Genomic DNA, 13,392 nt, shown 5'->3' with positions numbered 1-13,392 from the left:
GGCGGACATCACAGTTCCAGGATGCAAAGCGCAAAGCACATCTTCAACTTTCCATGTCGTTCCCGAAGGACGACGATCACTTCTTGGTAGAACCACTGCAAGCGACCTGGGTTTGTTGAAGGTGGGACTACACCTCAATAATACGGAAATTTCTTCAAGCGTAGGAGAATTTCCTAAAATGCCAGGTGTAAAAGTGAAATTCAGCATCGACAAAACGGTACCATCGGTGAAGAATGCCTATTACAACGTTCCAGCAGCCTATCGCGAGGCCGCAAGACGTCGATTGGACGAAATGGAGGAGCGTGGCATTATTGAAAAAGTCACATCGGCCCCAAACTGGATCAGCGGCCTGTCAGCTGTCGCTAAGGGAAAGGATGATTTCCGTTTAGTGATTAATATGAGGGCGCCAAACAAGGCGATCAATCGTGAATATTTCCGCTTACCTTTACTGGAGGAAATGAGAGTAAAGCTCCACGGATCCAAATGGTTCACCAAACTCGATCTGAGCAGCGCGTTCTACCACCTCGAACTGAGTAACGAGTCTCGAGATCTTACAACTTTCATTTCCGAAAGTGGTATGTATCGCTTCACACGACTCATGTTCGGGGTAAATTGTGCGCCCGAAATTTTTCAGCGCGAGATGACGCGAATTCTTAAAGACGTAAAGAACGTCATTGTCTTCATTGACGATATTCTTGTCTTCGCAAAAAATCTTCCGGAGTTGCACAAATCAGTGAACCAGGTTCTACTAATACTTCGAGAGAACAACTTAACACTGAACACCAGTAAATGTGAGTTCGACCAAACACAGCTGAAGTTCCTTGGTCACCAACTTGATGAGAACGGTTTTCATGTGGACGAGGAGAAAATCAGAAGCATTCGTCAATTCAGAGAACCAGCTTCCATTTCAGAGCTTCGAAGTTTTTTAGGGCTAGCGTCATTCATCAGCGCACATGTCAAAAACTTCGCTGAAATAACCAGCCCTCTGTGGGCCATTACAACCGCCAAGACCTGGGCATGGGGACGTGATCAGAGTCATGCATTTCAGTTGGTTAAAGAGAAAATACTACAAAACTGCATTACTCTCGGGTTTTTTACGGAGAGCGATAGAACCATCGTATACACTGATGCATCCCCAGTCGCGCTAGGCGCGGTCTTGGTACAGGAGGACAATAATGGTTCATCAAGGATTATCAGTTTCGCGTCGAAATCATTGACACCAACCGAAAAAAGATACGCCCAAAATCAACGCGAGGCTCTCGCCGCAGTTTGGGCGGTCGAATATTTTTCGTACTTTTTGCTGGGACGAAAATTTACACTACGAACAGATGCACAAGGAGTATCATTCATTTTGAATCGGTCTAGGGAGGAATCTAAGAGAGCTCTAACGCGAGCTGACGGTTGGGCATTACGACTCAGCCCATACAGGTATTCTTTATTACTACTATTAATTATTCATTCAATGGGTTTAACGTCATTCGTCTGAAACTATACAGGTATGATGTGGAGTATATACGAGGAGCAGAAAACATTGCTGATCCGCCCTCACGTCTTTATAACGGCAACGACAAAGCCTTTGACGACAATTCAAGTCCGTGGGAAATAGCCTCCCTAGAAGCGAACGCCGTTGAATTCCTAACAGATAATGAAATAAGGACAGCTACATCCAATGACTCTATTCTAATGGAAGTAATCAGCTGCTTGCAATCAGGTACATGGCCGGCACACTTGAGGCAATACCAGCAAGTAGAGGATGACTTGACGACACGGGACGGTTTACTAGTGAAGGCCGGCTGCGTCGTCATCCCAACGGCACTGCGAACGACAACTTTGGAGGTTGCCCATAATGGCCATCCTTCGGCTGCGAAGCTAAAGAGCATTTTGAGGCAACGCGTTTGGTGGCCTGGAATGTCAACCGAGGCTCAGAAGTGGGTTGAATCCTGTGAAACGTGTGCGGTTAACGGAAAACCGGAAAAGCCTACTCCAATGCAGCGTGTGTTCGCCCCAAAAGCTGTCTGGGAAACAATAGCGCTCGACTTCAATGGACCATATATCAAGTTTGGAGGTGTATCGATACTCGTTATCGTTGATTACAGGTCTCGCTACCTTATCGCTAGACCTGTAAAGTCAACCAGTTTCGAGTATACGCGGAAGATACTAGACGAAATTTTTGATCGAGAGGGCCTACCGAAGGCTATCAAAACCGACAACGGACCACCTTTCAATGGTGAAGAATATAAAAATTACTGTGCGAAACGAGGCATAAATGCAATCTACTCTACTCCATTATTCCCTCAACAAAACGGGCTAGTTGAGGGATACATGAAGGTTATCAACAAGGCGATGTCAAGTGCAACCATTAACAAAACGAACTATGTAGAAGAGCTGCGCGAAGCGATACATGCGCATAACGCTGCAGAACACAGTATCATAAAGCTACCTCCAGAGGTGGTAATGAGTGGCCGAAAGATTAAACGCAAGCTACCACTACTGGAATACGGCAAAGTAACTATCAACGAGGAACTTCTTAACGAAAGAGACCGGGAAGCAAAGCTGGCGGGAAAAAAGCGTGAGGACGAACGTCGAAGTGCAAGACAAAGCCGAGTCAAGCCTGGTGATAGGGTTATAATTGAGCGCCAAACGCGGGGAAAAGGAGAATCACGTTTCTCTTCCATCAAATATACAGTGATGGAAGAGAAAAATGGAACCCTTACCTTAAGCGATGGCGAAGGTCACGTATTCAAACGCCACATAACTCAAGCTAAGAAAGTTTCCAATTGGCGAAGGTCGCAATTGCTAGGAAATGATAACAATACTTCGGATTCAACAACAGTGACTGAACGAACTACTCGTGAAAGGAAACCTCCGGCCCATTTGAAAGACTACATTCGATCTGCAGCACAGGACGAACCTTAACATTGAATTGAATGAAAAACATATTCTAAATGAATGATCACATGCCACACTTTATTAAAAGGTGAATTCAAGTCCCATCGCGTCGAAAATAACAGAAGAGTAATTAATAAAGTATGTAAGCCTTAAGCAATTTGATCTTTCTTTGTAATATAGTGTATGTAGTGAAAGGCATACCATGATCCGAAACTCCAGAAACCAGAAACTCCAGCTTGTCCGCAATGAAATGCACTTTTTCACGAAGTCCATCCTGCAGTTTTTCATTCAACAGCGCCTTCAGCTCAGATCATAACATATCCTTTATCCTTCGGATCAATTCAGAGAATGAGCATTTGATTGAGCTCGAACTACAGTAGATTCCTTGCAATGAGTGAACAGCATCCTCTCTTTTAGTAGTCGGTCACAGACAATCTCCACTGCAGATGTGAAATTTAAGTTCAATGACCTCGCAACACTTGCATCAGGTTGTTTACATCCGACAGCAAAACAGCTCCCTTCATATGCATAGTTTTCCGGATGGTAAGCGGATCTTCAAGATGAGAAATTAAGTGCTAGAATGAGAAATGAAGCTATTGGTTTTATTGATAATATTAAAATGATGAAACTCACATTGAATCAATAAAAAACTTGAGAATATGCAGCGTAACTTAGCAGCAGTTTTTCCTCCTTCAACTGTTTACATCGTTGAGGATGAAACAAAAACAAATACCAAATGTCATAAACCTACCCCTGCTGCTGAGCATGGATTTGTGCTCCCTCATGACTAAAATTACTTGATACTTGATGCTTGATAAATCTCGCCTTACATATGAAAAGGTGCGATGACCAAAACTTGCGCATATAAAAGTGTTCTTAGTGATCAAAGATTTTTATATCTGTTTTTTTTCTGGGAAGGGGGAAGATGTGTGGTATAAGCTAACTGCATTACTCAGTGTAACAGTGTAACACTGTTACCCTAGATTCAGTCAGAAAGTTGCGTTACCAAAGTCGACATGGTTATGTCGACCTCGCACGATGACAACTCATATCCGGGCAGGACCAAGCAAGGCATCATTCTTTCGTCACTTTTCTTTCGTAGCGACAACGAGGTAAGACGCGCTCTTTTTCGGGAATAATTCACCACCGGCCGACTGATTGATTCCTCATTTACGCGGAAATTCACAAGTGCGACTATTGTCGACAGCCTCATTCTCTTCGGCAACTTTCCCATAACAACTGTAGGCGAATCTGTTCGGCAGCTCCAAATCAGTCGCATTTCGAGGCGTCTTCATTTGAATTGATGACATCTCTGGCGATATTGTTTGCACAGCCTGGGAAATCTCGTCAGTGGGAAGCGGACAGAGCAAAGAATCATCTGCATGTTTTCATTGGTGTGTTTTGATAGAAAAATACTGTGTATTTGGCGTTTGAAACTTGGTTGCCGATAATAGTCGAATGGTGCCGAAGCCGTAAGTCTCCCTACCTAAAACTTTGTAAAATTACCCTGCGTAGATGTCAGAAACATAAAATTAATTTAACTCAAGAGATTTCCAGGAATTTTTGTCACTAACTGATGCAATAAGTATTGCTTACGCGTGGAAAATAGGTTAGAATAAACTATATGTGTAGGTTAAAGGTTCAATTTGAAATGAATTTCTTAAAGTGTCTATCTCAAAACATCCCGGCTCAAAAAACTACGGGATAAACCGATTTTCAGGATATGAATTCTCGTGTTCCAAGAATTCCTGAGAATTTGAGGAAACAAATTGTTTTATTCCTATGACTTCAACTTTTACCATACTTTTATTTAAATTGTAGATAATTTGAAGAATTCTCAAAAATACCCCTAATTAAAGTAAGCGTTAGTGTGTCAGTTTATAAGAATAAAATAGTCATAGTGTTAAGCAGAGCATAGTGAGCAGGTGAACGGGATAGTTGAAAGTTCGACTCTACATTTTTCGTTGACACATGTTCAATGCATGCACGGTATTTATTTTTATGTTTAAAAAAATAAAAAAAAGTCTTTAAAATTGAGGTTAAACCGAAAATTAAGTTTTGTTCGTGCAACTTATCAAAACAATGATTTGCGTGACATTGGATGACACAACCGAAGATTCGTTCATGGGATGTCACAAAAAAAGATGATTGGGGACAAATATCACTTGAAATACTCAATCACCACAAGACTATGTAGGGGAAGACGACGTAAGAGCGCCCGCCGGGGTAAGGCGGACCACCTGGCATGAAAATGACAGTTTTATTAAAAAAAAACCAAGAACTATACATAAACACAAGTTTTTTAACATGATATTTACATTAAATTTTCATAACAAATGTCAAAAACAAAGTTTCTGCTCGTCGATATTGAATTTGATCTAAATTTAAGAGATGCTCGCTTAAGGATTCTGGAAGGGATTTTGTTGTAAAAACATGACAAATTGCCCATCCATGCTTTAACAAAATTGTGAAATATGCTTCAGTGAAGTGAAATATGAATTGTAAATATTTAGCTTTGAAATAAGGCCATAGTTGTGAAAATTGCGTAAGCGGGGTAAAACCGACCACTGTTGATTGGGTAAGACCGCCACCCCTGATTTATACCAAATAAAATGCCCTAACCTTTTTTAAAGTTGTAACTACGTTGTACATTACTATTCAAGTAAAATGAAACCAATTTAGTTTAAAATACAAGCCAAATACACATATTTTTCCAAAATATGGGTGTATCAATGTAATGCTTTGTATATATTTAAGAATGTAGAATTCATAAAACATTATACTTTTTAGAATCACAGTAAACTGATACATTTTTCCGCAAAATTATGTACAAAAATTGTGGGGTTCACTTTTACCCCGTGGGTAGGCGGTTTTACCCCGTCGCTAAAAATAATCGTGATATGACATCACTTTTTCAAGCATCAAGAAATAAATTGATTTTTACAAAAACAAAACAACTGTGATATTTTTTTATCATGCCTAAGGCTTCAAAAAACGACATGCTGCGTTGAAAAGGGATTTATTGATTCTTTATTATGACATTTGAATTAAATTGCTTAGGCGGGCGGTCTTACCCCGTCTTACCCTACCTACGACGTAGGATGTTTTCTGTTGATCACAGAGGTGGAAGACCGCAACGTCCAGAGATAATTCCTTGATCCAAAACTTGCATGGCCTTTATTAAATGTCGGCGAACGTTTAGCTATTCTTGGGGACTAAATCCCACATATATCAAAAAGTTTTACACAACTGTTACCCGAGCATTCTCCAAAGAAGATGCTTGAGCACTGTATCTAGTACGTTCTCTACGACTTCATCGGTGGCGCTCGAGGCTCTTTCGGTATTGCACTACTACCTACACATACATCTTATACATGAAGCAGTTTCTTGCTCTCACCGTTTATGGGTACTAGATTTACTGAAGATAAATCCCGAGAATCATAGTTCTCTTCATTGTTTCCACTTTTGATGAATTGTGAGAAAATTATCCTTGCTCCAAGTGGTCTCACAATTAATTGTAACTTTTCTTACGAGAATTTTTCCAAACAATTTCCCATACAGTATTTTCTGAACGCTTGCTCTTGCGGAGCGGGCGATGAGGGCAGGATCAAACATGTCGCGCGTCGGTCGAGTAAAGTAAAAACAAGTGCCGCGTTCGATTAGTTATGTTTGTTCCTTCGACCTTGACGCTTGTTCCTGGACAGTGCGTCAAGAAAGCCCGAGCAGTCGTCAGTTTTTTTCTGAATGATAGCCTGTTTTTTTCTGAATGATATAAAAGCAAACTAGTGAAGCTGAAAGTGAATTATGGCTGCTCATCAAGGATGACGGATCAATTGGTGAGCTCGTTTCATGCTACTATTTTTATTCTATAAAATATGTATTTAATCGTAACAACGGTGGAACGTAAATATGATTTTTCAACAAACTATGAATAGTTCGTCACTGTGAGCATCGACATAAACTCTGATTCATAAATTATTCATGTTTAACATTTTTTTCAAAACACCCCTTTCTTTTTACCTTTATTTTTGTAATTAAAAAAAACTTTGAATGGTTCGACACTACAAGTGTAGACTAGTTAAAGGTTCACTTTATTCAACAAACTTTGGATGGTTCGCCATTGTAAATGTTGGCATAAGAATAAGAGTGTTCTATGATGTTCCAGCCAATTGAGTTTTTTTTTGTTTCTTTTCAAATAAGTAAAAATAATAACACATGCTTTCGTCCTGACAGCTGTAGGAATGTTACATTTAGGTTTTTGTTCAACAAACTTTGAAGATTCTATGACACTACCCCGAAAGCCACTACCCCGAATGCCACTACCCCGAACGCCATTACCCCGAAAGCCATTACCCCGAATGGGTCATTACCCCGAACGCCACTACCCCGAATGGGTCACTACCCCGAACGCCATTATCCCGAACGGACAACATTTTGAGACATATTCTAGTTAGAGAGTGGGAAGATAATTGTACGATTCCTTTTGAGTATTTCACGAATTTGGGTCAAAAATGTATTTTTCAAATATTAGAAGATAAAAAAGCAGCTAGTTGTTCAGCAAATAATTTTCACACACTAAGTTTTATCCTATAATTTTGGGAAGATTCACACAGTCACATTGCAATGCTCTGAAGAACAACCTATTTCGAAAAGAAGGGTGAATTTATTATGAGAAGGATAGCTATAATATTAGAGTGATGCAAAATTTGAAATTTTGGCTCCCCTATTCTTGAACGATTTTAATTATGGTAAATAGCAGCCTCCCTAAGTTTGAAGTGATTCGGTAGAAATTTGACTGTGCACACGCCATACGAAGTTTATATGGAGATTACTATGGAAAACGCAAACCTTTTGTGTTCAGCCCGCTATCTCTTCGTCGTAATATTGTATGGCAAATCAAACAAATTTCTCTTATGTGAAATTCTTCCAGCTACAACTTTGCCGAAGACTACATTTTGATTGGACGTCAGGAAAAATTGTGATTCATCATCATAATGTGGGTTTGCATGTAGTAAGCTTCACCAACTGTTCGGCAGGCAACAGTGGTGCTCCTGGCGGGAAGAATAGATCAAAGTAATCCAGGCTACTATGTTCTACAGCAAAAAAGCAGTGTTGCTTTGAAAGTAATTGAATGATCATCTCAGCATGGTTTAGATTTTGGAATCAAGAATAGCAAATTATCCTTACGTCCCAATAAAATGTGGTCTTCAGAAAAGTTGTAGCTGGGAAGATTTTACATGAGATTTACATTACATTGTGACGAGCACATAGAGGACTGAACACAAAAGGTTTGCCTTTTCCATAGTAATTTCCATACAAACTTCAAATGGCGTGTGCACAACCAAATTTCTTCCAAATCACTTCAAATTATGGGAGAATGATTTTCATCATAATTGACACCGTTTAAGCATAGGGGAGCAAAACTTCAAAATTTGCATCAGTCTACTATAATATGAACAAAATTAGGATGTAGTAAAGTCTCTTATTGGACGTCGGTAGCCACTTCCTTTACTCATTTTTATAGGTGTCGGGCATTAAGATTAAGATCTTCTTAAAGATTTTGTTTCGTAAACGATGGTAATGGAAGTTCACCCTGAGATAGTCGCTGCAAGTGTTGTTCTATGGAACCCGCCTAAAAACCAACCTAATAGACGACCGTTCCGCTATCGTACTTGTACACTTATACATGTTAGAAAAATCGGCGGCCTCTGATTGACGCTACAGTAAGAACTTTTGTTGATTTGTGGAATCATTAATTTGAATTTCTGTGAGATAACCACAAAAAAATATTTTTTGATTCAAGATAATGAAGAAATGATGATGGCAGAAAAGTGGTGAGTAAATCCATAAGAGACCTGTCTGTTTCAATACAAGAAGATAAAAGAAAGGGAAAATTTCCTATTAAAATTATAGCAGGAATCACTTTAGTGAATGCCTTCAAGATATATTCCTTTATAAAAAGCTGTTCTATATGGAAATATTAGTGACTAGCTTATCCAACAAAATCGTGAAAGAGCAGTCTATTTAAAAAAGAAGGGCAAATTTCTGGTGAAATGTTTGCAGCTATGACGTGAATGATCACTGTAACAACGTGATGCTATGACACAACCTATATTCATTAGAAAGAAAAATATTTGTTCAAAAACAAAATTGAAATATGAAAACCACCAACAAGTCCAAATACCGGTGATTACGCATCTGTTAAGCAACACCATAATGAGGGTTATGGATTCGAATTCCTTTCAGTCAATAAAAGGCTTATTTTATTAAAGCCCATTCACTAATTTCGTAACGCTGAAGGGAGCAAAAAAGTTTGTGGGTGGTTGTCCTCAAAATGTTACAGCCCATTCACAATATGTAGAATTTCCATACAAAAAAAAATTATGAGGTGGTTGGTAGGTGTTAAAAATCGCAATTTTTGGCGAAATGAAATTTGTGAATGAACCCTTGAATTGCGAAGGTGCCCACTGAGCTGATAAACAGGCATTGTCTCAGAAAGATGAGAATATAGTTGCCATCAAGATATTTCGAAAGAATAGCTGGCATATAAAAGAAGGGAAAATATATGATGAACATTTTACCGACGAATTTTACGCGCCATTAATCACCAGCCTTCATTAGAGACGCATTTTTGCACGCAAAACAAGATACTGTACTTCTCATACTATTCGGGGTAATGGCTCATTCGGGGTAGTGGCGTTCGGGGTAATGACCCATTCGGGGTAATGGCTTTCGGGGTAGTGACCCATTCGGGGTAGTGGCGTTCGGGGTTGTGGCGTTCGGGGTAATGGCGTTCGGGGTAATGGGATGGAGCCACTTTGAATGGTTCGTCACCTCAAGTGTCAGCATAATTTTCCTCTACATAGAAATTGTTCATATCAAATGAAAAATATTATATTTACATATAAGCATGTTTATATCTTACAAATAAGTATTTATCATGGTCTAATCGCTTATCAAAGTGAATCCTGTTACCCAACGATCCTCCCCATTAACAAACATCCCTCCAAGTAACCTTTGTGGAGATGCAGAGGCAAACACGGTCCCCAAATAGCAAAGGTTACACACTAACATTCCTTCCCCCAATCCCACCTGACTGCAAGGACGTGGCCGGCGTCGTTATTGACCCTGTATAAATAGAGGCACTGAATTATGCCCACAGAAGAAGATTATGGCCAATCCCAGCCTTCTAGTTGATTCTCTGTGCATTTTCACTGACTTCGGTCAATCACGGAATAGCAACCATTGATATGTGTAGTCAGCCTAAGCTAAGCTAAGCTAACAATTTCCTATACAGTATTTTCTTCGCATGTAGAACTTAAATTGAGAGACGTGATTCAGTCAACTAATCTCGTATGGTTACCTGATCATTAGAGGGAATAAATTGACTCGTCGTAACCACGTAATGGACCATCGCATTGCTTCAATGGCTATGAATCATCTATACTAATTTCGAAATGCTGAGTTAGGCTTCAGATAAATTATTGTGTGCAAACTCGTGACTTTGGTCTACTATATTTTCAGTAAACTGAAACCAACATAACAGAACGACATTCGAAACTGGAATAGCAACATACAGTCAGTGACAAAAGTTAATAACCAAATGCTGTTTTTTTTATACTAAATTCCCAAGTTTAGGGTGCTGTATCTCAGCTTCTGGTAGTTCGAATTGACTAAAATGTGGATGACGAACTACAAATAACTTGAAATTTTGCTTGTAAGGGAATTATTACATTGCAGTCATTTTACATAGAGTTTCAGAGCGTTGTTCAAAGACAAAAGTAAGTAACCGAGAGACTTTTTAATTTAATTCGAAAACGGTAAGTTGTGGAAAGTTGGTGTGTTCTGCAAATTTGTGTGACTTCTGAAATTGAACAACTTTGTGGAACAGACCAACAACCTACAATATACCGTTTTAGAATTAAATTACAAAGTCTCTCGACTACTTACTTTTGTCTTTGAACAACCCTCTGAAACTCTATGTAAAATGATTGCAATGTCATAATTCCCTTACTGGCTAAATTTCAAGTTATTTGTAGTTCATCCAAATTTCAGCCAATTTGGACTACCAGAAGCTGAGATACAGCACCCCAAACTTGGGCATTTTGTATGGAAAAACAGCATTTGGTTACTAACTTATGTCACTGACTGTATAGCTCTTTTTCAGTGTTAGCAAAATCGAAATCCTGGAGCGAAGAAAACACCACCTAGGAATCTGAACATAATAATTATCTGATAAAAATGTACACTTTACTGAGCCATCTTCATAGGTGGCAAAAAATATCAAAAATCTATGATACACCGCGTGGCTGATGTAAAGTTTTCAAAAACATGCATTTACTCCAAACTCCACTCGGCAAATGCTCCAGAAATGTGTGACCAGTCGTTTTACTCCGCTCACTACTTGTGTGATATCAAGGTTCGTAAACAGTTTAGCTAGTAGAGTAATATGATAGTATAAAAATATAAAATAATAATGCAAACTATCTTTAAAACCAAATAAGAAGAGACGAACAAAACTCAACATGATACGCTGCACAGCATGCATAGAATGCGACACTACCCAAAATTCCAGCACCAACCAATAGTGTCAACGGGACTGAACTTCGTTGGTAGCCAAACTTCTCCGTTTGGGACGTTCCGATTGGATTACACCAATACTGTCTCAAAGGAACGCCTTTGAATGGGCAGTCGAAGGTCCCGGAGCCAGCGAATGTGATCGACTCGTTCACTAAGTGCGAGAACATGATGGCAGTTACAAGTGTTTAAACTATAACAAGATGTTGTATAGTGACGAGTTTAAAAAACTTATCCCACGTTTCCGTTAGAAGTATTACCGGTGGTGATCCGAAAAGGCAAAGCTTGATAATTGTAATTCCCCGTAGCTCATTACCGTACCGGTTAGTTGGACCGGACATTCCTCGTCCGGATAGGCGTCTGATACCCAGAAGCGAGTATTCCACATCAAGAGTCAAGAAAGGAGGCGGTGCTAGTCACTACAAGATCGATCCGAGTTTACGGAAGGCCAGGACCAACCAAATAGTCCGTAGAGGCAGATTGATACCATCCCGAGTTCCCATATGGACGGACAGTGTTACCCAGCAAACCTTCAACCCCCAACGGAACTACACACCCACAAATACACCGTGAGTAACTCTGTTTTGGTAGGTTGTAAATAGGGTATAAGGTGATTAAGGACTATAGGACAATTTTTCATTAAACGTTCTATCACCGTAGATCACTGTGGTTTTTCCTCTTATCCGCGTTTCTTCAACGGCCGACACTGAGTAATACTTATGTTTCATGCGAGTTAGCGGGCCGTGTAAAAAGGCAGTTACAAATGGAACAACAGTGTTTGGTGAAACACCGCAATGTTATCTCCCATAAGAATAAAGTAAAAATAATGGCTCTCTCTATCCTGGTGCACCTGGTCAATCCTCTTAGCTCTCTGTCACCACGCCTTCTTGTTCAGACCGGATGCGAAGCGAACACCATATTTACACGGCTATTGCCACATGCCCTGCCCAGCGTATCCTTCCAGCTTTACCCACCTTCAAAACACTGGGTTCACCGTAGAAGTTTTCCTACACGCCTCCGAAGATCGTCCTTAGCATCCGGCGGTCGAAAACCTTAAGAGTTTGGTGCGTGGTGAGTCTTTCCCGGACGCAGATTTTTCTGGAGCCCATAGTATTCACGATTTCCACAGATGTTGTGCCTTCGTACTTGCCGACTAACGTTGTTGTCAGCCGTCAGTAAGGATCCGAGGTAGACGAACTCATCCACCACCTCGAAAGTCGTGGGCCCTGTCGTGCTCAGTTCCGTCTACCAGCATGTACTTTGTTTTTGACGCATTAATCACCAGTTCGACTCTTGTTGCTTCGTGTTTCAGGTGGGTGAGCAAATCTGCAACCGTTTGAGTTTTAGCCCAATAATATCCATGTCGTCTGCGAAGCAAGCATCTCCGGCATTATCCGGATCTACTGATAATCGTAGCTCGACTGTAAGGTCTGGCTCTCCGCATGACACCTTATGTGTGAAAAATGACCAGCAGGCACAAAGCTTCATATTACCATGTCGTTGTCTCCGGCGTAATTCGAACGAACTGGAGTTTTACACACCATACATCGTTGCTACAATCAATATTGTGAGCTTCTCGGGAAAACTGTTCTCGTCCATGATCTTCCACAGCTCTACACGGTAAATACTGTCGTACGCCGTTTTGAAATCGATGAGCAGGTGGTGCGTAGAGACCTGGTCCTCAAGGCATTTCTGGAGGACTTGCTACACATAAAAAATCTGGTCCGTTGTCCAGCGGCCGTCGGTGAAACCATCTTGATAACTTCCCACGAAGTCGTCGTCAGCCGGTGATAGACAACAGAAGATAAATCTTGGATAGAACTTTTTAGGCGTCGTTTAAGAAAGCGATTTCACGTTAATTTTGGCACTACAGTTTTTTGCCCTTTTTGTAGATAGCGCATGTAACGCCTTGCTTCCATTCATCCG

The 13,392-nt window shown here is 40.3% G+C and overlaps 1 long non-coding RNA gene across 1 annotated transcript; it reads right to left on the bottom strand.

The window, feature by feature from the left end:
- Positions 1-2,942: 2,942 nt before the first annotated feature.
- Positions 2,943-4,070, bottom strand: LOC110679021. The gene is made up of 2 exons (XR_002502142.1): positions 3,523-4,070; positions 2,943-3,464 (listed from the first exon to the last, which is right to left on the bottom strand). It is a non-coding gene; the product is annotated as an uncharacterized LOC110679021 (long non-coding RNA).
- Between the last annotated feature and the right edge of the window lie 9,322 nt (positions 4,071-13,392).

Source organism: Aedes aegypti, chromosome 1 (assembly GCF_002204515.2).
Source record: "Aedes aegypti strain LVP_AGWG chromosome 1, AaegL5.0 Primary Assembly, whole genome shotgun sequence".
NCBI classification, from domain to species: domain Eukaryota; kingdom Metazoa; phylum Arthropoda; class Insecta; order Diptera; family Culicidae; genus Aedes; species Aedes aegypti.
The sequence above is the reverse complement of the archived record's forward strand: the minus strand, read 5'-3'. Positions and strand labels throughout refer to the sequence as shown.